Here is a 24,246-nt window from a genome sequence, read left to right on the forward strand (position 1 = left end):
CCATATGCATCAGTTGTTGGCAGCTTGCAGTACGCGCAGACATGTTCTCGACCAGATATTTCTTTTGCAGTAGGGGTACTTGGCAGATTTCAGTCTAATTCAAATTTACCCCATTGGAAGGCTGCCAAGAAAGTATTGTGGTATTTGCAAAGAACAAAAGACTATATGTTAACGTATCATAAAGTTGATCACCTCGAGGTCATTGGCTACTCAGATGGGGATTTAGGAGGATGCCTTGATAGTAGAAAGTCTACTACTGGGTACGTCTTCTTACTTGCTGGGGGCACGATCTCTTAGAGGAGTGGAAAGCAGACGACCACTGTTGCCCACACCATGGAGGCAGAATTCATAGCATTGTACGAGACTACTTCACAGACTATATGGTTAAAAAACTTCATATCACAGTTAAAGGTGGTTGATTCCATTGAGAAGCCACTAAAGGTCTACTGTGATAATGAAGCTGCAGTGTTCTTTTCGAACAACAACAAAAGTACTATGTCATGCAAGCATATGGAATTGAAGTATTTTGTTGTTAAAGAAAGGACGAAGAATCATTTAGTGCATACTGTCAATATTGGTACCAAAGAGATGATCGTTGATCCTCTTACTAAAGGGTTAGCACCGAGATTATATTCCGAACATGTAATGAGAATGAGATTGTTAAACTCTTTTTGACATATGCATATAAATGAAGTGATCACTTTCAGTTTTTGATTCTCATTATGGTTGTTGTAAATCTCCTAAGGATTAGAGATTCAACTAAGGACCTTTAGAATAGATTATAAAGGCCATTCTATTCATCAAGTTATTCCCATAAGGTTTTCTGGTTAAAAGATTTATCGGCGAATCAAGTGGGAGAATGTTGGATTAACCACCACGATTGACGTGGTGGTTATCCACGATGTGGATACATCCCCACATCAGGGATGATCCATCCTATAAATGAGCATACGATAAGGGGGAACGATTATGCAAACCGTTCCCACCGTATGCTTTATAAAGACTGGGTATCATGAGCGACCCAAGCCAAGTGTGCGAAAGGGAAATACGGGTCTACTCACCGACTGCATCCGGAAGTCTGGGCTCGTGGAGGGCAACAGTCCGGCTGAGCAAAGAATTTTCCGGCGACCTCCCTTTTTTCCGATAACCATCGCAGCTCAACAATGGCCGCCTCAGGTACGCTGTGTGTTTTCTTTTTCTGCAGGGGCTGTATGCCATGAGATGGCAGAGTCGCCGACGCACCGGACCGACAGTAGAAACCCCCGAACGACCCAACAATGTTTTGATTAGGGGTGTGGCAAAATCTGACACGACCCGCCAACCCACTTCTTAGCCGGATTCGGGTTTGGCTTAAACAGGTTCATGTCGTAAACAAGTTGACCCGCCTAACCCGTTTATTAAATGGATCGGGTTCGTGTTAGGGGTACAAATTCCACCGAACAACGGGGCATGATATCGAACATTGTTTCGTCTTCAAGAACATCATCCAAGACTATATCGATAAGAACTTCTTCGTTGAGGATGAGAAAGAATGCCAACCAGCTATCTCGGCCATGTCTCAGCATAACTCAAGCGCTCGACAAGAGGTACAACATGACAATCGAAACCAGAACCGCAAGATGTCCCCATTGGATCAAATGCTTGAGAGTTTCTTGGAATACATGCTCACAAAAGATATGGTCAGACCTCCGAAGGCATGCTTCACTCTTTCTGTCAACAATAGCAAGGGTAACCAGAAAAATCATGATGACCATTCAGAAGGATATGAGGACAAAAAAGAAAAGATCTCCAACAATGATAAGCTTCTTCAATCTAGTCCTCAGCATAAAGAGAAAGATCAGGAGAAACCAAAACATAAAGACTGGAGCACTGATCGAAAGTTCAGCCCTCTGGATCAGAAGCTCGAGACTATTTTAGAAAATCTGCTCGCAAAAGGCATGGTTCATTTACCAAAAGTCATCGATCCTCCGACAATCATGGGCAGATTCAAAGAACAATTTTGCAAGTTTCACCGTGCAATAGTTCACGATACAGAAAATTGTTTTGTCCTCAAGAATATCGTTCAGGATTATGTTGATAAGAATATTCTAGGGGAAAGCAAAATGGCGGATCAACCGACTGTCCTAACCAAACCCCTTCAATCCCGCTCCCAGCAGAAAGCAAGCAGTCAAAAGAAGCCAAAACATGAAGGTTGGAGATGTTATCGCCAATTCATCCCATTAGATCAGACACTCGAGAGCATGCTCGAGTATATGTTAGCCAAAAATATGGTCAGACTTCCAAAGGCTGTCGATCCTACTGTTACTTTGGGGAAATGAAAGAATAAATTCTACAAATATCATCAAGCATTGGGGCATGACATAGAACATTGCTTTGACTTCAAGAACATCGTGCAAGATTGCATCGACAAAGAATTGCTTATAAGGGCTGAGTCAAAAGATCAATCAGCTATCTTACCTGAACATAAAGAAGAATGCCGATACTAATGCTCTCATTCTTTCCATCTTATTCTTGTCATTTTGAAAATAAGATATAGCCCCAATTCTTCTATCGGTTTATTTTTCCAGTACATCAATAAAACATCAATTTGTCTTATTTCTCTTGCAAGACATCTCTCACAAGGAATGATCTCTTCAAAGTCCCTCCAGAATCAATCAAAAGTCAGAAAGCATTCTTCAAATATCAATTACTTATCCTTTCATCCAACTTCTCACTCCTCAGTTATAATGGGGCATTATTTTAAGAAAAAAATGTCTTCAAAACATCCGGTATGCAGGTAGGATCAAACAAATCTCTTATTTTGTATGCACGTGCATTCATTTACATCATTTTGCATACATTTGCATTTACATGCATTCATTTGCATCCATTTACATTAATTTGCATCAAATTCATTTCCCCTTCAGGTTAAGGGATAAACCTGAACTATCCATTGAGGGTAAGGGATAAATCTTGAGACCCCGATAGTTGTCTAAGTCATCGTGAGGATGAAGATTGAAAATCTCTCATTAGAATCAGTTGGGTAAAATTTTCTAAATCCAGTATTCGTGCTGGTAAAATTTTCTAAATCCAGTGTTCGTGCTGGTAAATTTTCAAAAAATCAAGTGTTCGTGCTGGTAAGATTTTCAAAATCCAGTGTTCGTGCTGGTAAAATTTTCTAAATCCAGTGTTCATGCCGGTAAAATTTTTAAAATCCCTTGTTCGTATTGGTAAATTTTCTAAATCCAGTGTTTGTGTTGGTAAAATTTCGAAATCCAGTGTTTGTACTGGTAATCCTTCAAAATCCAATGTTCGTGCTGGTAATTCTTCCAAAAACAATATTCATACTGATCCATTTTCAAAATCCAGTACTTATACTGGTTCATTTCCAAAATTTGGTATTCACACTAGTACATCTTTCAAAATCCAATTTTTATTGGTCAAACTTTCTAAATCTGGTTTTACTGGTTAAATGCTTTCAAACCTAATCTATGCTGGTCTAGTCTTCTTGTGGGATTCAAGTTTTGACTCAAATTTTCTTTCCTCCGCGATTCGAGTTTCTACTCGAATTTCTTTCCCTTCTGAATTGGTCTAGAAAATTAGAGTTTCGACTCGAATTTTCTTCCAAATCCAATTCAAATGTCCTAGAATTGGTCTAGAAGATTAGAGTTCCGACTCAAATTTTCTTCCAAATCCAATTCAAATGTCCTAGAATTGGTCTAGAAGATTAGAGTTCCGACTCGAATTTTCTTCCAAATCCAATTCAAATGTCCTAGAATTGGTCTAGAAGATTAGAGTTCCGACTCGAATTTTCTTTTAAATCCAATTCAAATGTCCTAGAATTGGTCTAGAAGATTAGAGTTCCGACTCAAATTTTCTTCCAAATCCAATTCAAATGTCCTAGAATTGGTCTAGAAGATTAGAGATCCGACTCAAATTTTCTTCCAAATTCAATTCAAATGTCCTAGAATTGGTCTAGAAAATTAGAGTTTTGACTCAAATTTTCTTCCAAATCCAATTCAAATGACTGAAATCGGTCTAGAAAATTAGAGTTCCGACTCAAATTTTCTTCCAAATCCAATTTGCTTGGCTTTCCTTCAAAGGTTTGAACTCGTACTCAAACTTTTCTACAATTTAGTAATTGGTCTAGAAGATCCAAGTTCTGACTCGAATTTTCTTTCAAAACCCAATTCATTTAGTTTTTCCTTGAAGATTTGAATTCCGATTCGAATCTTCCCCCAAAACCCAGTTTAGCACCTGGTCCATTCAAAGCTCACAAGTTGAATCCTTCCTTCGTAAACTATGGTCCTTAGGTTAAATTCCTATGGAATTAATCGTTTGTAGGCTGAATCCCTGCTGAACCGATGTGATCCCTAGGTTAAATTCCTATGGAATTGATAGTTCTTAGGCTGAATTCCTATTGAACCCATATTGTTTCTAGTAAACCAATTCTCAATTTCGATCTCCAGGTCGGCGAGTAATTTCAAAATTAAGGTCAAGTGAGACCTTTGAAAAAGAGTTTCTCTCTCTTCTTTCTCTTCTTTCTCTTCTTTTCTCTCTTCTTTTCTAGCTTTTATTCCCCTTCAAAAAGGGAATAGAGGTTAGAAAGGAAAAGAGAGAATATAAGATGATTTTTTTTTTCAATGATCACATCTCCCCAAAGTTTCATACCAAATTTTATTTTTCAATTGTTTTACTCTTTAATAAACAACACAATGGCCACAATTCTAATGACGACCTCATCCCTGATAATTTGACATTTTCTCCAAATGTCAAATACTTTCCTATTTTTCTTCAAATACCTTTTATCATGGTTGACGACCTCGCCTAGGTAATAAGGCACATTTTTCAGTTATTATGAAAATAATAACGCAATTTTCACAATTCTTGTGACGAACCAATCTGTGGTAATGGGATAATCTCTCTGAATTGTCTACCAAAATCTCTAATTTTTCCTTTACTCAATAAATTCATCCTAAAAACTTCTTTCACGTTCTAACCATTCCTTTATCTCTGCAGAAAATATTGGCATTCAATATGGTTCAGACAAGGACAGGAAAGAAAACCATTCAGCAACACAGTGACAGTGAGGCAGAAGAAATGAATTCCCCCAAATCATCCAGGGGATAGGGCCAACAAGTAGAAGATGACATTGATCCATCCATGTATAAACTGTTTCAGAAAAATGATGACAAAGATGATATTCGAACAGGCTGGGGTAAGTCCAAAGAAAGTATCTTCCAAGAGCAAGATCAAGAGAAAACCCGTGAAAAAGCATGTCAGAATCAGTAAGAAGAAAGTCTGACACAACAACACTTCTGAAAATACAGAATCAGCTGAATAGGATTCAGAGGAAGAACAACCTGTGTTTATCCAAAAACCTTTGCGATAGTCTAAGAAGATGGCAGAAGAGCCTAAGTCAGTAAACAGACCCAAATACAGAATCCCAATGGAAGATCCAATCTAGGCACAGTTAAAGGAAATGACCAAGACGGTCAAGGACTTACAAGTTTGCGACAAAGGGAAGAAAGTATATACCTGGGAAGACTTCTATGTTGGATTGGATGGGGATAATAGCTTAGAAAACCTCCCCAGAAAATTCATTAAATTTGACGGATCAGGCAATCCTAAGGCCCATCTCGCAATATTTTTCGCAGAATATGCCGGATTCAAGGAGGACAACCGTGCTCTCTTCTTATGCTTTTTGCGCAGTTTGGAGGTGTGATCATTGCAAATTTTTTCCTCTGGTTTCCTCTCTTTTACTTCTCTTTGCCTTTTTAGTCTCTATTCCCTTTTTAAAGGGGAATAAAAGATAGAAAAGAAGAGAGAAAAGAAAAGAAAGAAGAGAGAGAAACTCTTTTGCAAAGGTCTCACTTGACCTTAATTTTGAAAATGTTTTGAAATTACTCACCTCTATTTTTTAAAAATTTGCAGGAAAATGGAGAGACGGGATTCGCTCGTGGGTACGAGGTTCGACCGTTCTTGGCGCCTTTACCAGGGGTAATCGAACCAAGAACCGAATTTATGCCTTTTGCTTTGCCTAAATATTGTCTAAGAATTTATTCTAAGTCTAAAAATGCACAAAGAATCATGCTTGTACAATGCAAATGCTGCGTATTAGCGACGGATGCTATCCGTCTGTCACCAATTCCGTCACTAACATGTTTAGCGACGAATAGCGTCTATCGCATAATCCTAGTCGCTAAAATGCGACAGAATATATCTATCGCTAATCCGTCGCTACGTAGCGACGAATTATATCCGAATATAATATGTCGCTAAAGTTTGGTCACCAATTTAGCGATGGATTAAATTCCGTCGCAAAACATTGAGCGATGGATATTAGCAACGGATAATATCCGTCGCTAATTCGTTGTAAATTTAAAAAAAATAAAAAAATTTGAAATATGAATATCGAGAAAAATTTCTCGTTATACAATTTATATAACCTGTGTATAAAAAACAAAGCACACATAAAAAAAATACATATACATACCTACAAGAAACAAGTTCATAATATATCTTAATTTCAGAAGAAAAAAAAAAACAATTGCAGTGTTAGTCCAAATAGCAAGAAAATTAGAAATCAAAATTATAGTGCATAACCTAAATATAGCTTGAAATTTTCCCAAAAAACAGCATGAAAGCACACCTGTATTTCAGTCCTCAAACCATCATCAAATTCAGAAGTAAGACTCTGCAAAACAGCTAGACATGGCTTTGTAATGGCAAGGTCTTTGGAAGTGTTGCCTACCTGTAGGCTGCCACAGGCTTGAAAACCAAAATAGCTGCAAAGCTGGTATACAAGGAACAAACAAGTGAATTAAAGCAAACTCACTTGTAAGGCTTTAAAAATATTGTCACTAATAAAATCTCCATCAGAAGGGGAGGATGCCAAACGCTGGTACCACCAAGAGGAGGAGAACAATACATTATGTTAAATTAGCAAGTTGCCGAGACCCACAATCAAAACTAAAAAGGTACTGAAAGAAAAGAAAAGAAAACAAATAAAAGGAAAGCAATACCTCCAGCAATACACACAAGATCTCAGTTTCAGTTTCTGACAGCTTATGCTCATGACTAAGAAGATCAGATAACAATTGTTTTGTCTCCTCAACAAACAACAAACTGTTACCCACTGCCTTAAGCATTGACAGTAATACAAGCTGAAATAACATGTAAATTTTACTCATTCAAAAATATGTATTAACATAATAGGGCAAGATTTATAACAGTATCCTAACAGCAGCATTTGTTGCAATTAAGATGAAAGAGAGGGGTGATGAATGCAAAATCATTTATAACCACTTATTAAAGCTAACATAAAGTTTACAGGAGCTGGGGCCACAACCTTTCCATGATGTGGCAATCTTAATGCAAAACTCAAGATGAAAAGTATGATCTCTGCCTTCTTATCCTGATCAAACCTGGGGAACAAAAAAGATTATACTTCTCCAAATAAACATACTTCAGTATAAGTACTAAGACATGTTTGAATGCCAATAACTTTAAACATTAGACAGTCAATACATTTTTGCAAGTACCTCAAAACTTTGAAAATGTGTGTGGTGTAACAAGTAACCCAAAGGCCAAATATAAAAAATTTCAAAAAGTGGAGATGTACATCGTGATAATACAGTCAGACCCCCCATGAAATAAATCATGGTTCTCAGGCTCTTGGAAGCATGCTTCCTGTGGCTGTGAAATGGGTAAACATAGATTCAAATCAACAAATAGGTTTAAGATAAGCTCCAACCTTACACTGTAAATCCTTCATCATCCAGACATCTACCCATTAAATGCAGAAAAAGCAATCATATCATTGAAAGGCAAACTATGAATTCATAGCATGTACTAGAAATTGTTGCACAGTTACCAGGGGTTACTAGCCATCATGTTACAAACTTGAAAAGCAAGAACGTGTAGATGCTAGTGAAATATACCTATTGCTTCTTGCCTTTCAAATTCCAAGAGTTTATTTACCTGGAAGTCATTTTGCATTAGAAGCTATATTACATCACAAATCAATACTAAAAAATATTCTTAAACATGCAGGAGATTGCTGGCATTCTCAAAATCAACAAAAGATTGCTTCATCAGCCAACATGGCTTCTGTTCCTGTAATATGAGCAATATGATTGCTTCATCAGCCACAGCCACCACCACCACTGGTCTAATACTATTGCATTTTCATTATTGTCAATAGCATGTGAATGCTTTTCTTATATATGCTATCAGTCTATCATATGGCTTGAAAAAAAGACTGACAAAAACAAGTTTCAAAACAACTCAAAACACAAGTTAATGCAATTATCATTTGAATATAAACAAGGTATACAAGCACAAATCATGAAATATTTGGTCTAGAATTTGAGGCACATCGCAGACTGAATAATTTAAAGATAATGTGCCTCTTATATTTCTTGAATCAAGTTCAGGAAAAAAAAGGATCAGAGACTAACAAGAATAAATAAGGCCTACAAGTATAATCTTTTCTTTGTATTGGTTAGAAAAACACAAGTAATATATAGTATGAATATAAAGCACATGACTTCTGCAGTTTATACCCTTCAGCCTGAGTTAGATGGAAATGATCAGCAGCATCTCAAGGATGGTAGGATGCAGCAAGGCATAGTTAAAAATTGTTTGCCCACATGATTTCAGACAATAGCATAAAGGTGAAAGGTAATAGAAAAGAAAGCAGCTACTACCCCATGAGATATGTTGCATTAAATGAGAGTAGTGGAGATACAACTTCATTTGCTAAGTTGTTGGTCTACTTTGTTGTTTTTGAGGCATATAAATACATGGCCTTGTAACTCTTGAAGTGTATTGAATAAACGCCTTTCCTCTCGTCTCGTGGATGTAGGCTCTCATAGCCAAACCACGTAAACCTTGCTCCATTTTTTTCTTTATAACTTCAATAACATAAACCTTGATTCATTTTCTCTTTTACGGTTCTTTTTTTGCTTTATGGTATAGGAACTCTATTGAGTGCAAGGATTATCTTTACTCACCAGCTCTCATGGCTGGCTCAAACACTAACACTTCTTCATCCATCACCATGTCCTCATACTCGTATCCCTCTACCTTGAATGTTTCAAACTTCATCTCTTTGAAGTTGAACCATTCAAACTTTATGTTATGAAGGACGCAGATAATGGTTCTTGTCGAGAGCCAAGATATGTAGGGATTTCTCACTAGTGACACTCCCATGCTGAGTGTCACCGAGATAATTTTCAATGGCACAGGAGCTGCAAAGGAGGTGCCAAACCCGATCTATGTTGCTTGGAGACGAGTAAACAGATTCTTAAGGGCTCGATTATGAGCACCCTCTATGAGAGTGCTTGGCATCATTGTCTGATGTAAACGCCTAAAGAAATTTGGGCTGCCATTGTGAATTCTTTTGCTTAAGATTCCCAAGAAAGGGAATTTCACCTAATCCAATAGATGATTGCCCTAAAGAAAATATCATATTCATATGGTGTATATTCGAAAGTTCAAAGGAATTTGCAATGACCTTGCTGCTATAGGCGAGCCGATAAATGATAAGGCGAAGGTGTTTTGGTTATTACAAGTCCTTGGACAAGGCTATGAACCATTCATCTCTTTAACGCTTAGGCCGCTCATTCCATCCTGTAATGGTGTCATTCACTCACTACAAGAAAAAACGCTAACTAGCGACGGAAATTTGCGATGAATTAGCAAGAGAAAATTACCCATCGCTAACATTCAAAATATTTGCGAACTTAGCGACGAATTCACGACAGAATGTTTCCGCCGCCAAATCTCAATACAAGAAAACGTTAATTAGCAACGGATCAGACCCTATTTGGTTAGGGTTAGGGTTGTCACCCTTGCCTTGTTTATATTCTCACTTTTCTTTCCCCATCCTGTAACTGTTGGATAAGAGTAATAAAATTTTTCTCTGGGCTGCCGTGGTTTTTTTACTCTCTCTCGGATTTGAGGAGAGGCTTTTCCACGTAAATGTTCTTCTTGTGTTTTGTTTGATCGTTCTTGTTCTTTGTTTCCTTTTGGTTGTTTCTTGCTCGTGGTTTTCCTAACACCAATCCGCTGAATTCTCCATGAAAAGCGCATGGAATTTGCTACGAGGCAGAGGGAACACAATCCTATAGATGGCTTAATTTGGCAAAATAAGTCATTCCCAAGAGCAGCCATTACACTTAGATTTGCGATGGGATGGTAAGCTTTGGACTCGTGACCGCTTAAGAAAAATGGAAATAAGTATACCGAGCTGGTGTATCATGTGTGTGTAGGAATGCATGAGAGACAACAAAGCATTTGTTTATTGAATGCAAGGTGGTTCGTGAAGATTGGTAAAGAATGCAAGGCCTATTGAAAGGAAATGTCAAATAAATGGCAGTGCAGAAAGGACCATTAAAGTGTGGATGACCACAAATTTCGTACTTAAGAAAGATCTGGGCAGTCTGGACGCTGAGGAATGAACTTACCTTTGGAAAACCACATACAAATGAAGCAAGAGCTGCTACTCGATAAGAGATCATGTCATGCTCATATTAAGGAATAAAAAACATCATGTAGCATGCAAATGGAGGGATTTGGATAACTGGAATGAATGGCTGAAGCTAAACATCCATGGCATGCTCCGTAGGGGATGGCACGTTAGATTTACAATCCGGGATCACCAGGGAAATTTTAAGGAGGCTAGATGCTACTCACATATATGAAATTTGGAATATCATGAATGTTGTAGCTGGGCAGAGGCTATTCAAGTGATTCCTTTAGGTGCAAAGGTTGAGGTGGAGAATGGAAGACGAGATATTGTGAAAAGAATAAACAACATACTAGAAGAGTGTAGAGACACTGACAACTTAATCCCACAGAATATTATCATTTTTTTATACATATATAGGACTTGTATCTACAAAACCACAGAAAATTCCAATTTTTTGTCTAAACGCATATAGCTAAGCTAGCTAAGTCAGGGATGCATAGGTTTTGGAAGGACCATCTCCTTGACTGAGGGAGAAGTAAAAGGACTCTATACAACTTTTTGACAATTATACTAGTAAACCTATAGGGGTCTGCTACAAGGATGAGGGTCCATAGCGGTGACTCTTTAACGACGACAAAATAAGTTGCCGCTATTAAATAGCATTAACAGCGACTTTAGATATCCCCGTGAATGCCTTGGCCCACACAAATGTCATAGTTAAAGACAGCAATTTATAATGGCGCCTTTATATATTGCCGTTATAGGTAGTTTATAACGGCTACATTATATTGGCGTTAAATATGTCACTGTTATAAACATACCTATAACGACGACTTTAGGTATCACCATTACATGTATGTTTTTGGCAAACATTATATCGCTGTTACTTATTGTCTTTAAAAAACTTGTACGGCAATATTTAACGGCCATATATTATAGCCGCTTTTGATATATAATGGCGAGATATATGGCCGTTAATTATTGCCGTTAAAAACTTTCATGGCAATATTTAACGGGTATATATTATTGCTAATTTTGATATATAACCATGAGTTAAAAAGGTCGTCGTTATAGCCTTTCTTTATAACAATGACATTTATGTGGATGTTATAGCCTAGTATTTTAATAATACAAGGATTTAGGATCAATAGCGGTGACTCTTTAATGGCGATAACAAAGGTCACTGCTAGAGAGTGCTGCAATAATGGTGCATTTTTTGTACCCGCTAAAAGCTAGATATTAACGACGACATACATATATCGCCATTAAAGATATATCTTAAATGATGACATTATCGATATATCTGTTATAGATCAATAACAGTCACATTCTCATATCGCCATTATGTGGTATACTTATAAACTTTATAATGGCGATATTTATGTCACCGTTATAGATTACTTTGTAACGACGACATTTGTGTCACTGTTATAGAGTCCACAATTAGGGCCCGACGGGCCCTTTTAAATTTTTTTTTCTTTCTTTCTCTCTCCAAGCCTCATCCCACCTCTCCCGAGCCCTCCTCAACTCCACCTAACCATCCTTCCCATCTATTTCTCGCTCTCGCCTTCCTTCCTCTTCTTCCTCGCACCCTTGTTAGAAGCACCATTGAAGATGTCTTTTGGAGTTGCAGCTGTGATTAGGTGTTGTTGATAGGAGGTGGATCAATGTGTACCGGTCCAACGTCTAGCATGTCATAATCTTTTGAAGATCCAAAGATTTCAACGTGCTCATCAGTCCAACGTTAAGGTAGGGTAAACTTTGCAGTTCATAGGAACATTTATTTATTTTTTGTTAGTATTTTTCTTGTAATCTATGATCTGTTATATTTCAATCGCCTCACCTTTTCACTCAAGGAAAATAAATACCTATTTCACAATCATCTGATGAGTTCGGCCTTGACTTTTTTTAATGCCATTAAAAAAACAGAAATTTGAAGTATATATGTCTGTTGTTGGCTGGTGGCCTCTCAATCCGTCTTAACCAGACGTGGTTTTGAGTTCATTCCCATGCTAATCTGCCAAAAAAACCCAACGCAATAGTTGTTTTTTTTTTTTACGGTTACTACCTTTAGATTTGATGTTTGTATGTAGACATCATGGGTCTGTTGATGATTCCTTAACACTGAAATTTTTTGTTAGGGTTTCCTAAATTTGAAATCTCTCTATGGGAGTGAATGTGAACAGAGGTCACACACACAAAATTCTCTATGTGCATACGTGTGGGTATATTTTTAAATTAGTCACGTGGAGATCTAATTGACTTAAAATTTTGAAGTTGATAGTGGTTGTCTAGATTGTATTTTTCTTGTATCTATGATATTTCCTCTAATGATTTCTTCAATGCAGCATTGTTGATGCATGACAATCGAGATCATTATCATGGGTACTATTTCTTTTATTCTTTTCATCTAAGTACAAATTTTTTCATGAAGAGCATAAGAAGACTTATCATCCCAACTTTCTAGACCTGCAACACTAAGAAAGAACCAACACAATCAAAATAAGCAACACAAACTGACCTTTATATTGTTTTTGGTTTGTCCTAAACAATCTTGATTTGTTTGAAAAACATGTTTAAGTGACTGTTCTTACCATCTCTATATAATGTGATCTTTAGGGATCTTTCTTCAAAACAAAAAGAAATATGCCAAACTTATTGCCAATCAATGCATTTTCAACAGAGTAAGAATCTTTGATATGGATTTATATTCTTAAACAATATAAACCATCACACATAAATGTAGAATCAACATAAATTGATTTTTTAACAATAATAACTCTAGAGTTTTCAAAATTAAAGGCAAAACAAACTTATCAAGTTTTGAAATCAAAATAAGGTTTTGAGTGTAAGATGAGACATAAAATGCATCAACAAAATTCAAAATGAATCCTTACTCCAAAACAGCTCTACAAGTCCAACGTTCTTTACATGTAAACACATTGTTTTCTGAAAAGATGCTTCTTTCATTCTTCGTTGGTTTTTTTTGTTCAAAAATGCCTACAAAGAGTTAATAATATGTATAGTGACACCATAATCAATCTACCAACTATTCAATGAAATATGAATTAAATTATATTTATGAGAAGCAAATGATGTGTTACTTTTATTCTCGAGCTATTTTTTATACTTCATGCACTCCACCTTCTTATGTTACTTCTTCTTACAAAAGAAGCACTTTATAAAAGAACTTTTAGACTGAGATTTGGCATTCGCTTGAGAGTTAAAACTCTCTCCAGAGGTTTTTTTATTGAAAGAACTTTTTTTTGCCCTAGGCCTATATTTTCTCTGATAAGAAACTATATGTGCACACTACACCTTTTCACCCTTCATTTTTTCTTTTTTTTTTAACACACTTGATGAAAAGGTCATTGAATGACCACTCATCATTATGTGTGTTGTAAGAGATCTTGAAGGGTTCGTATTCTATAAGCAATGAAGTCAAAATAAGATGGACTAAGAAGGAATTAAAAATGAAGAACTTCATGTTATTTAGTTGAGATGTAATGTTTCTCATTTTCAAAATGTCTTGTCAGATGTTATCGTCACTAGAATATTTTATAGACACTAATTTGGATATTAGGGTACTGACCCTAGCCTTATTAGAACTGACAAACTAAGCCTTAATGGCTTCTAAAAATTCTTTCACCGTCCTGCAGTGAGGAGCGACTCCTCGAATATTCTTAGTCACTCTTGATTGTAAAAGCAACAAGATAAGCCTATTACAACGCTCCCACTTCTCAAAGTTTTTTAATTCTTAATGATAAATTTACTTCCATGTATTCCAAAGTGAATAACACAGTTTATTTCCAATCTAAAAAATTAGATTCGTCTATGATGATGATATTACTAGAACTGTCAATGATCAAGGAACCTGGTATTGCAAGAACAAAGAAAAATCACTAAATTATTGCTCATACAAAATTCATATTGAAAAGGTAAATGTGAGACCCTTTATCATTCATCTTTTTTAAGACAAATATAATAAAGTCATTATCGTTCTACTTTGGTGAAAACAATAATACTCAAAGTTGCTTCGCCTCCTCAATTCTCAAGAAATTGACTTCAACTGGTAAAACTAGTAGATCATATCACTAGAGGCAAGTCGGCATTATACCTTTGGGTATGAACATGACTCATGGGGCGTACCCAACTATTATTACACCCTTTGTGACTTTGGAACACAATGACATGCCTTTGGGTAGAATCATTGCTTCATAAAGTTATAAACAATTACAATACCAAAACTTAACACGGTCCAAAGAACCCTCAATAAATACAACTCAGATCACTTTGGTGATTACATAAGTTGGTTGATCGAGATCTTTTACCGTAATTATATTAAATATGCAAAGCATGTACATGTAATCATGATAATGCATGTATATTGATTTTAAACTATGTATAATAGCATCAAAAACATAAATTCAAGTTATATCTCTTATGCATAAATGTAGTTTTGATGAAACATATCACATATATCATGCATCAAGTCATATTTTTATGCTTAAATATCATGGATAACTGAAAATAATAACAAGACATGCTTTTATTGGTAATACCCAAGGTCCTAGAGTTAGAAACGACCATAGAATATCCAGAACCTGTCTAAAATGGCCTTGAACTGGTCAAGAAATATCCAGAACTGGTTCTAAAATAGTTGAACCGGTCCAAAACATGCACAAAGCCTCTAAACCCCTAAAACCGAATGAGAAAACCCCTGTTCTTTCTCATATAAAAGAAAACATTGTCTCTTCTTGTAGAAACAGGTGAAAAACCATTTGGAACTGGTTAGAAAAGGCTCTCAACCGGTCCCCAAATCCATCAAATTGGTTCTGCTTCTTAAAAGGGGTAAACAATGCATGGATCCTATTTTGAACCTAATTCAACCCAAAATAGTACATGGGTCAGATTCCTCGATCCATACCCGGTCTAAATGGATTTCAAGTCTGATCTCATAGATCCAGACTCGAACCAGCAGAATCTCGGGTTCGAAACAGGGTCTCAACAGGTCAGGCATATACTCGGTCCACCCATAACCCCCAACAGGTCTAGGTCCTAGACTAGGTCCAACCGGGTCAGGCACAAACCCTATCCACCCGGTCCAACCAATGAGTCTGGGTCTGGATTGGGTCTCATAGGGTCGGGGTGCAGACCCGATCCTGCTAAATGGGTTCGGGTCCCCCAGGTCAGGTACATACCCAATCCACCTGGAACCCCATAATGGGTCCGGGTCCGGATTGGGTATCCCGAGGACTCATACTTGATCCACCCGGAGCCACGAAAATAATTTTGGGTTCGGATCGGGTCCCCGCCCTGGTCTGGATCCACTGTAAATGCTACAGTGGAAACTTGACCCCTGACCACCCGAAACAATTTTTGTTTTGTAGAGGGTTACGCCCTCTTCCCCCAGCGACGTCTGCCGCCTACGATCGCCACCGTCGGCCTCAGCCATTCTCCAGCGACTGCAACGGCACAAAGCTACCATTAGGGAAGAGGGAATGTTCCCTGTTCCCTCAACCCTCTCCTGCCATTGGGATCGACCACATGCACCGTCAGCGATGGCCGGCCTTAGGTGGCCAGCCGCCGTCGACTTCGGCCATCTGCCGACAATAGCAACTAGGTTGTGGCCGGGTGGATGAAAATAGTACCCTAAGAAACCGAAGGGGTAGGGGGTGTTCTTCCTCTGCCACCTACAGCGGCCATCGACGGTCGGGCTCTGGTGCCAACCGCCGCCGACCACTGCAGTGTCAAACCTGACCATCCTGCGGCTGCAACCTCCTCGGCTGATGGTGGCGGGGGCCCTTATCGCCCAGATGAGAAAGAGATCCTGGCAACCCTGCTCACCGGCAGCGATCTGGCTCCCGGTGCCTACGCTCGCTAGCGGCAACTTTCGCCAGCTTTGACAGAGCCATCGCCTAGCCCCGCCCCATCCCCAGTCGGTGCCATACTAAATATCTGATAAGGTGTGTGGCATTTTGCAATTACACCAAAAGGAAAGGGGGACCTCCGAAAGTATTTTTTTTCCTAGAGTGTAAGAAGAGGGCTCATAAGAGGAAATCCCACAAAGGGCTCGAATTTGAGAGCCTTCTAGCGCCTTCCTCTTGCTTCACCGCCCCAATTCTTCCACATCTCGCTTCAAGGGTTTCTTTTTCTTTCCATCATTGTATCTTCCATGCCTCCACCAGTTTTCGACACTCCTTGCCCTAAAGGATGACACCCATCTTCTCGTTTCCTTCCCAACTGCCTCTTCAACGCTTGCTTCTCATGAGGTAATGTGGTTTTCTCATCACCACCCTTTGTTTTCCCACTCCTCTTTACGATGGTTGTTTTCCTTTCAGTTCTTTTTGGTTTCTTGTGCTTTGAAGAAGATGGGTGTTGCTTGTTATGATTATTTCTTGTTTTTGTATATTGCATTTGATTGTTTTGGACTTGTTTTGATGTTTTCCTCCTGATTGGAAGCCAACTCTCAGTTGGTTTTTGTTCAGTTTTGTGTTTTTTGAAGTAATTGTAGAGTTTTCTGTTTTTCTCTTGTGGGATTTGTTTTCCCGGAGCAGACTGAAGATGGGAGAAGAGGGATGTGGCGGGGGCGGTGGCAAGGTGGGGGCGAGGCGGGGGTGGGGCGGGGACGAGGCGGGGGTGGAGGTCCAAAGTCTGCCCCGCCACGGGGGTGGACCGGGGATGAAGGTTACATTTTAGAGATGGGGCGGGGGTGGAGACCTTGTCCCCCGCCCCGCCCGGGTCCACTGCCATCCCTAAGTGCTAAGGTTTTTGTGTGACTGAGACCAGATGACATCAGCACAAAATTGAACATGAAGGGAAGGTGAATTGGGCTTGCTAGATGTATTATGTGCTTTAGAGAACAAATGAATATAAGCAATTTATTGTGTTTTTGCTGGATATTTCATCAAGAATTAAACTATGTTGAGATTTTGGTGAGGAACAACTCTTGTATAGGAACCTATTACTAGGCGGTTAGGTTAAACCAGCAGGCCAAAAGTGCAAATTTGTTTAGTATTTAGATGTTTCAAGATGAGCCTTAAACATTAGGACAGTTCATGAGAATGTTCAATGAGGCATTCAAAAAAGTTCAAAAATAAAGTTTAATCAAATGTTGTTTACCTCAATTAACACAATCATCACTGTTATCATTATCACCAGTTATCGTTATATCCAGGGGTGCAAATGGATTGGATTTAGTTGAACCACCAATGCAAGTAGGCGACTTATTAAGATTGAAACGTATATGCAAATCAGATTTAAACTTGAACAATGACACTTTTGGGTTTAAATTCAGATTTGGATTGGTACCTTCTGACAGACATGCATGCATCCAAATCCAAACCTATGAATTTACAATTGTTACATGCAAAAACCTTGTCTTTTAGTGGGGGTTCAATTCCACCATATAGGTCTATCTATAGATAGACCTATAGATAGACCTATATTTAAACTAAAAACCTGCAGGCAATTTTCGGATTTGGTTCAATATCTACCGCGATCTGGCCTATATCAAACTTGTCTGTACCACTTGTTGGATATACCCAGGGCTTGGCTCATTTTAGAAGCTGAGTTATGAAATTAGATCTCATCTTGCTCCACTATACTGAATCTTAATTAAGCTAGGATTCCAACAAGCAATGCCATTATCAAATCACGCTACTCAATTCAATGCCTAATTCATTTGCTTTATTCTGTTTACTTTAAGGTCGTTATTTGTGGTTTCAAATTCAAAAGTGAAAAGCAGAAGTTTACCAAACTGTTGAATATTCTTGACCATAAGCTTCTTTTGCGCAATATATTTTCTTTTCAACATTTACATTTAAGCTTTTTATTTTCAAGGAATTGATGGTGCTACGTTTTCATAGGATTACGCATGTCACACTTCAATGATGAATCAAGTATTGGAGATCCTATGCAGAAAACACTTTCTAGCTTTATCATCTCACATAATACATCTGACAAAGGTGCTTCATGTGACTGATAATTGCTTTGACAAAGATATCATTGATGATTGTTCCAAGGATGACACATGAATTGCTCTTCCTCTCAAAAGTCAAGATGTTTCCCTCTCAGATATTGATATGAATGAAGTGGAGAGTATATCTGATCTTGGTATCCTATCTGATCTGGATCCATCATCTGGGCCTCTCACCCTATGCAATGCTGGAGAAACACAGGAAAATGTTTGATCCATGCATTCTGTGGAGCAGCTAAAGGTGTGCCCTTGAACTCGAAGTTTAATTTTTGATGTCACAAGTATTTGATATAGTTATGATCTATTTGGATGTACATAACCTAACCCACTTATGCATAGTTGTTATTGATAAGTTTCTATAGCATATCTCGTCATTGTCTATTGGGTGGGCGATGTAGCCAAGCCGGAGGATTACCTTTGGTGAGACAGTGAGGCAGATAAAATTGTCACTCTAGCCGGTACACCTATCTTATTCAACCCTATTGCATAATGTGTTTATTATGTGAACATTTGCTACAAATGCATAATGAGAGTTAAATATTTGTAAGATACAAAAATATCTACATTAATAGCATGCCAAAATGCAGAGTGCTCTCCCAAGAAAGTGAGAGTCGTAACTTGGGCAGGCAGATTAGAATACTTGATGAAAAGCTGCCAATACTGTGATATGCCATTGGAAACACTGAATTTAGGCTGTGAATGGCCCTGTAAGGATTTCTTGGCTTAAGCTTATGAGATAGCTATCTAATTGCAACGAACATTCTCAGTTGAAGGGAGTTGGCAGCATGTTTTCCTGCAGCTATATGATGTTTGGACAACCCCAAATGTGAAGGTTCTTTTTCAAATTGTAATGCAGTTAAAGACGTGACATTAGGGTTACCATTATGTGATTTGGTGGAGTTTTTGTCTTGGACCACAGACTGCAGTGGGCTTGGAAGAACTCACATGCATACCACAGAAAAAGAAAAAGATTACAAGTGACAAGATTGACTTCTACGAAGCCTGACTATATTTCAGATATTGCTGAATCTTACTGGATTGGAAGATTGCTAGCATGGAGTATAAGATCTCAAACTAATAAAACCAGCCATATAATGTAACTCACAAATATGACATGGAACTGTACTGCCATAATAAAGTTTTTATACTTCTCAAGTTCTACATCTCTTTTGAATATTCAAGGTCTATGGACTCATTTATCTCTTGCCAAAATGTTCATGTAAAGAACAGTTGGATCCTGATCAAATTGTTTGTTGGCCAGGATGAGTTTTGTGCAATAGTGACTGAATTTGCACTTTACAGCATTTGAGGATGCTTGAAAATGTTCTTAATTTTCATTGATGGCTTTAATTTGTCCATATTTGAATTTGTTTCTCCTGCTATTTGTTCTATGTTCATCATCATCATCACTATTAATAGTAGTAGTAGCAGTAATAATAATTGTTATTATTGTTATGGTCTATCTTTGCACTCTCATATTGGTGTAACTTGTATAATTTTCATTCCTTAAAAACTTCTGCTCTATCTGAAACATGTGAGGTACTAGATATTGTGGGCAATTAATTATCACATCCTATGGATCCATCTATGTTTGAATAGTGAGACTTTGTATTTACTACAGGATATCAGATATGCCAGTTTACTTGAGTATATTAATTCAGTATCCTTATCATTGGGAAAATATTTTGGTATACATAACGTATTTGAACCATTTTGACAGATATAGCTAGTATCTTTTAATATATTGTGACATTATAAGGATCCCTTCGTATTCAAGTATCAGCACAATAATTGTGTTTGATAATTAGCATGATGATAGCATGATATGATCACAACTTTCCAGTGTTTTGTACATTTTTATATGATCTATTTCTCAATCCTTACATGTTATATCTTAAAAACTGCTTTACCTTAAAAAAACCTACTGAGCTATTCCTTTCTCAATTTTGTATTGCGTTTTTTTTTCATTGTTGACATTTTCCTGAGGTTTATAACACATTCTTTGATATCCTGAGAAATTGATCATCGAGATATAAAAAAAAACCGTTGTAGGTGTCTTAACATATATGGCATATCCAATGAAATACAGAACAGTGTTGTCATTCATAAGTAGGTTGGATCTCTAGGTTTAATTGTACTGATCCATGTAGTATGAACATCCTCTGGATTGAGCAATTTGAAAGTTTCATATTATTGATGATGTCTGGATCAGCCATTTTCTTTTTCGTTTTTTATTATAATTTTTTAAATTATCTTTTTGAAGACTATTTGTGTTTTGAGCGGCTTGATTCAAAAAAATTTAGGTGGTAAATGGTATGGTGCTGTCATATTCAATGCATCCAAAATAGAACCTTCTCTTTTTATGCCCTGATTTTCCCTGTTGTTTTGCTTGTTACTTCTCACTATTCCAAGAAGGGAATATCTTCCTGTGAAGTTTTAAGAAAGTAAAAGACGTCTATAATAATGATTGTTTTTTCTCCAAAATTATAAAGCAAGGTCCGGTAGCTTGCGGACAGTTTGAGGGGAAACTTGACAAAGTGGTGCTTCTTTGGCTCTTTTGAATTTGACATCTCAATTTTTCAGTGTAGTGGAATTGAAGTGACATGAATGATTTTGCTTCTTCCACAGTATGAGACTGGCAAGCTGGGTCCAGCAAGTGATGGAATCAACCTTCTGGATGGTAAAGGTGCCCCTTCCTCTGGAGTGAAAGAACTACCTTGCTGGATTGATGATTCTAGATGTTCACTCTGTGGGCTTGAACTGCCTCCAAGTTTCTCCATTGAGAGGCAAGAGCTGACTACCATCTATCAGAGATGATTCAAAGGAAGAATCTCAACATACCCCTGCTGAAAAGATTGTGCAAGCGCATGGGTATTTTGCTCTCTCTCTCTCTCCATTTAATTCTGTGGTGTGTCTTCCATTATAACAGGCCTGGATATATTAAGAAAAGTGGGAGGAAGAAGCACAAGTCATCTCCGAAAGAAAATCATATTCCTATTGACCTGTTTTTTGTAAAGAGTTGTAACTTTGTAAGTTTTTTCCCTTTTGTATGGTTATATATATATATATATATATATATATATATATATATGTGTGTGTGTGTGTGTGTGTGTGTGTGTGTGTGTGTGTGTGTGTGTGTGTGTGTGTTTCCCCACTCACCCATTGGTTGATACACTAATATTGCAAGCTGGTGACAATCTGGCTGGGACTAAACATATTTGTACAAGTTGCAAAATGTGTTTAATACAAAATTAGGGAATCATTGGATCTGCCCAAGGTTTTGGTGATAATAATCTTAGTTTCTGAAGATGATCACCACAAGCAAATTCATTTATCTTTATGAAGTGAAAGTCTTTGAAAGTACGTTTGTATATGTCAAAACTTTAGTTAAATCTTTACCAAAAATTTGTAGCTTCTGCAGCTTGGTTTAGGTTCTATTTCCATTTTTTACTACACAGATCAAGATGGTTACATATGGTCTGGAGAGAGTTATCAATGTAGATTTAAAACTATGAAATTAGTGCTTGAAGTTGATGGGTTAAATCAAATACTGAAAGGTATAGGCTTGGGATTTTGTATGATGTCCTAAGTTGCCAAAGTTTTCCCTTGTTGTAAGAGGCATGATGGAAAATAGCATTGACAAAGGCTACTCGGTCCACTCGAGCATTAAACTATCATTGTCATATAAGGCATCATGTAAGTATGTTTCAACTAAAACGAATGTTTAGATCTTTAAGTGAATCAGCTCCACATTTCAACTAGATGGTCATGCTAGCTTATTCCATTTGAATTAGGAAAAAATTATTGTTTAACGGTATATTTGTGTGGGGAAAGTATTATAATCATTGGGGTCGTATTTTTTCAGTATAAAAGAACAATTTTTGAACAATGAAATTTTCATATATTTTGGGCCATTGGTTTTTCAAGCGCTTGAAAGACCTTACATATGGAAAATGCATGATCAAAAACTCATTTTCTAATAAGCAAACCATGTAAATCACATCTACAAGGTTTGATTAAAAAATGACCAAAAAGATATGAAAAATGGTGATTCTACTCAGGTACGATACTTCTAATAGTACACACACATGCGCACGCTTGTGCAGTCCATTGGAAACACTTCCTAATAAAATCTGTTGGATCGGAACTTAATTAATGTTTCTGATAAATAAAAAAAAATTGCATTGAGTTTAATATTGGGTCACTAAAGCTGTGGAAGGTTCTAGAACTATGTCACATGGATATGAATGCCAGAGTGGGATACCATACAGATATGTTTGGTATGATAAGATAATTCTAAAAGATTAAGACATAGGGAACAGAAAAACGTGTGTGTGTAACACAACAATTTTAAAAGTACTTTAATAACGAAACTCAAATAATGAAACTAAGTTGAGAATTGAAATGTAATGTTATTAATGACATTAAAAAAAATTCAAGTAAAATAAGATTGTAAAATGAAATTGATAACTGTAATGATACAATGCTGATTGTGTGTGAAACTGATGTGATGGTGTTCATTGTGTCCTAGATTGTCTTCTCTCTCAAAAAAAAGAAAAAACGTGTCCTAGAGTGTCTGTGTCGTGTGTTAAGATGAGATATACATGCTAAGTGAAGCGTCTATGCGACAGGTTCAGACCTCTCTCTCTCTCTCAATGTATTATTACTACTATGTTAAATGCAATACCAAAATTGGTTCAAATTAAATTTAACAGGCTTGATTAGGGATTTGGTACTCAGTGCACCGTATCATTATTAATATATATATTTATTAATTTATATAATTGTTTATTTTATAAGATTTGGTGCATTGTGAGCCATTGGACTTTAAATTCATTTTTTAATCCTGTCTAAACATAAAAAACTCCTAACATAATACGTGTTCTCCATTAAACTATCATGAACACATTTATATGGGAATATTCAAAAAACACAAACACAAACATTAGACCAAGGAGGTACTAGCTAGATAGTGTAGTACCATCTACAGTATCAAAGATAAACTGTGTGTGTGTGTGCGCCATGTCTGTTTGCATATGTGTTTAGTGCTAACTTAGTCGATAAAATAGTATATCATATGTAAGTATACTCCTTTCCAGTTGATTCTTCCATTAAAGAAGGATAGCCAACATTCATTCTAAACATCAAATCTCCCAATTTTGATACATGTTTTGAACTAAAACAATCATGAAGAACCCATTGATATGTTTTGAACACACACATTTAATGCGCATGTGTTTGTGCGTCGATTACATTAACAAAACTATCTCTACTGAAATCTTTAGATGCATGTTGGGAAATCTGTTAATGAAATATGAAATCATTTTCAATACTTGGGGAGAACTTGCGAAAAATACATGGGAAACACGTTTTTCATCAAGTAAAAAACCTCATTTAACATCATATGTGAAACTTATTTATTCTGCATGGGAAATGTACTTATCTTATTAGGAAATGCATTTTCCACACATTATCTTTAGATATGAAACTTTTTTCTCTGTTGAAAATGTCAAAGACTCATTTTATTAAAGTCTTTAATTCCTTGTTTTTTAGAAAAATATTTAGCTCTAGATAGACAAGAACGGAGAAATGGGACTAGAAAAGCCAATCCCATGTAGTTGGGTTAAGGCTTGATGATGATGAGAAAAATATTATATTTATTACATATTTTAATATTAAGAAGAGTGTAATGTGCTAAACAAAGTGAAAAATATCATAGTTTTGCTACTTGGAGAATCTGCGAAAGTGGGAACCACATAACCATGATTGTTGATTGCCAACGGTGAAATTCCGACGCTTTTTTTTGCAACTT

At 37.0% G+C, this 24,246-nt stretch overlaps 1 long non-coding RNA gene across 1 annotated transcript; it reads left to right on the forward strand.

Moving 5' to 3' along the window:
• The first annotated feature begins 16,543 nt into the window (after positions 1 to 16,543).
• Positions 16,544 to 21,509, forward strand: LOC149842246 (uncharacterized). Its single transcript, XR_016431044.1, has 3 exons — positions 16,544 to 16,728; positions 18,325 to 18,675; positions 21,063 to 21,509. It is a non-coding gene; the product is annotated as an uncharacterized LOC149842246 (long non-coding RNA).
• The last annotated feature ends 2,737 nt before the right edge of the window (positions 21,510 to 24,246 follow it).

Source organism: Nuphar pumila, chromosome 3, assembly GCF_984573655.1.
Source record: "Nuphar pumila chromosome 3, dmNupPumi1.hap1.1, whole genome shotgun sequence".
Lineage (NCBI taxonomy): Eukaryota > Viridiplantae > Streptophyta > Magnoliopsida > Nymphaeales > Nymphaeaceae > Nuphar > Nuphar pumila.